We start from the raw sequence: 3,374 nt of genomic DNA on the forward strand, positions 1-3,374 counted from the left end.
TCCAGGCTGCTACTCTGGGCGGGCCTGAGTTTCCCCTCCTCACCTAATCCCTTCGGCTGATTGCTCTTCTCTCTGGCTTCCTGGATTTTATCCCCTTTCTTCTGCTCTTCGGGCCTGCTACTCTGGGCGTCCCTGCGTTGTCTCTCCTCACCTGTAACCCTGGGGCTGTAAATATATATATATATATATATATATATATATATATATATGACTTATTTAGAAACCCTGGTGGTAAAATGGTTAAGTGCTCAGTTATTAAGCAAAGGTTGGTGGTTTGAACCCACCAATGGCTCACTGGGAGATAGACCTCTTGGTCCGCTCCCATAAAGACTACTGTCTAAGAAAGTGACAGCCAACATAGTGGTTCTACTCTGTTACATGGGTCACCGTGAGTCAAACATTGAGTCCATGGTACACAGAATCAATAACATGACTTATTTATAACCTCCTTGTAAATGTGTCCATGAGTATCCATATTGATAGTCTACAAAGTGCAGCATGGAAAATCTGATACACTGTGAATAACCCTGAGTTTAAGAAGGCACATAGATGAAGAGACAGGTCTTCCTCCTATGTAACTTGGTAAAGAGCACTGCCTCATGCAAACAGAATCTTTTGAGGTTTTGTTGAACTATTTATACTATATAAAACTGTCTTCCCACTACTTAAGCAGGACATAAAACTGGAAAGAAAAAAGACTAGACTAAGAAATAAATAGGACCAACTGATGACTGGAGCATAGTCCAAGATCATTGTTGCTACAATGTGGCATTTCCTTCTCTGCAGATGATTCCCTGAGCTTTGAGAACTGGAAGAGAATCTCCAAGACCATCTGCTGTCATCCATTATTACCAAAATACACAGGGAGCCAGATTTGAGAATGGTAAAATTTACTAAGTTTCCAAATATGAGAGAATCAGAAGTGATATTTTCAGTTTTTCCTTCTTCTAAACCACAGATTCCACTAAGACAATGAATTATATACACTTAAGGAATTATCTTTCCATGTGTGACAGAAATCTAGGTTTTCAGATGACGCACATTTACAAGAATTAGCTGCAGGGTAAAGGAAGATTCATCAACAGATTTTCTCTTTCCAAATTTCTACATGTGTACTGCCTAAAAAAATCAGGATGCTTAGGATCCTTAGATGAGGAAGAGAAACAACAAATTATATTGAAAAAGAGACATGAAAGACCATAAAAGATCAACTCAGGGTCTTGTATTGATGTCTGTATGATGGTTATTAACTTCAAACAGAAGCACAAACTCTTCTTTGGTCTTCTTTATTCATTGTCCAGCTCTCGCATGGATATGAGGCAATTGAAAATATCATGGCTTGTGTTAGGTGCACCGTAGTCCTCAGTGAAACATCTTTGCTCCTCAGCACTTGAAAGAGGGCCTTTGCAGCTGATTGGCCCACTATACATTGCCTGATGTCCTGACTGCTGCTTAAATTGGTGTACATTATAGAACCAAGCAATGTGAAGTCTTTGACCTCCTCAATCTTTTCTCCATTTATCATGATGCTGCTTATAGGTCCAGTTGTGAGGATTTTTGTTTTATTTATATTGAGATGTAATCCATACTGCAGACTGTATTCTTCAATCTTCATCAGTAAGTGCTTCAAGTCAACCTCACTTTCAGCAAGCAGAGTTGTGTCATCATCGTATCACAGGTTGTTAATGATTCTTCCTCCAATCTTGACACCATATTCTTCTTCAGATAGTCCAGCTTCTTGGATTATTTGCCCAGCATACAGATTGCATAAGTATGGTGAAAGGATACAACCCTGACACACTCTTCTTGATGTTAACCCATGCAGTGTCCCTTTGTTCTGTTCAAACAACAGCCTCCTGGTCTATGTACAGATTCCACATGAGTACAATTAAGTGTTCTGAAATTTCTATTCTTCTCAATGTTAGCCACAATTTGTTATGATCCACATAATCAAATACTTTTGCATAGTCAATAAAACACAAGTAAAAATCTTTCTGGTGTTCTTTGCTTTGAGTCAAGATCCATATGACATCAGCAATGATATTCATTGTTCCACAACCTGTTCTGAATCCATCTTGCACCTCTGGAATTTCTCTGTCAATATACTGCTGCAACCCTTTTTGAATCTTCAGTAAGATTTTACTTGTGTGCTATATTAAAGACATTGCTCAATAATTTCCACATTCTGTGGGATCACTTTTCTTTGGAACAGGTACAAATATGGATCTCTTCCAGTCAGTTGGCCAGGTAGCTGTTTTCCAAATCTCTTGTCATAACCGATTAAGTGCCTCCAGTGGGACATCCATTTGTTGAAACATCTCAATGGGTATTCCGTCAATTCCTGGACTCTTGTTCTTTGCCAATTCCTTCAGTGCAGCTTTGACTTCTTCCTTCAATACCATTGGTTCTTGATCATATGCCACCTCCTGAAATGGATAAATGTCAACCAATTCTTTTTTGTACAGTTACTCTGTGTATTTCTTTCCTTTCTTTTGATGCTTTCTACATCATTCAATATTTTTCCCATAGAACCTTTCAATATTGCAACTAGAGACTTCAATTTTTTCCTCAGTTCTTTCAGCTTGAGAAATGCTGAGTGTGTTCTTCCCTTTTGGTTTTCTACCTCCATGCACATTTCTAACTCTATGCACATTTCATTATAGTAATTGGCTTTGTCTTCTTGAGTATGTCCTTTGAAACCTTCTGTTCAGCTCTTTTATCTTGTCATTTCTTCCATTTGCTATAGCTACTCTCCATTCAATGGCAAGTTTCAGAGTTGCTTTTGACATACATTTTAATCTTTTCTCCTTTGCTCATCTTTTTAATAACCTCTTACTTTCTTCATGGATGATGTTCTTTATGTTATCCCATAATTCTTCTGGTTTTTAGTCATTGGTGTTCAGTGCATCAAATCTATTATTTAGATGGTCTCTAAATTCAGAAGGGAAATATTCAAGATCATATTTTTGCTTTCAGGGACTTGTTTTAATTGTCTCCAACTACAAGTTGAACTTGCATATAAGCGGACAATGAATAAGGTTCTACAATCACCTCCTGACCTTGTTTTAGCTGAAGATATTGTGCTTTTCCACCGTCTCTTGCCACGGATGCAGTCAATCTGATTCCTGTGTGCTCCATCAGGTGAAGTCCACTTGTATAGCCACCATTTGTGTTGTATTTGCAATGAGTAAGTCATTGGTCTTGCAACATTATATCATGTAATTCCCAGCATTATTTCTGTCACCAAAGCAAAATTTTCCAACTACCAGTGATACATTAAGAAGAATGGGAATTCCCGAGCACTTGATTGTACTCATGAGGAATCTGTACCTTGACCAGGAGGCTGTTGTTCAAACAGAACAAGGGGACACTAC

The sequence above is a fragment of the Orycteropus afer genome, unplaced genomic scaffold (genome assembly GCF_000298275.1).
Source record: "Orycteropus afer afer isolate SDZICR_OR568_19922 unplaced genomic scaffold, OryAfe1.0 scaffold00799, whole genome shotgun sequence".
Classification (NCBI taxonomy): domain Eukaryota; kingdom Metazoa; phylum Chordata; class Mammalia; order Tubulidentata; family Orycteropodidae; genus Orycteropus; species Orycteropus afer.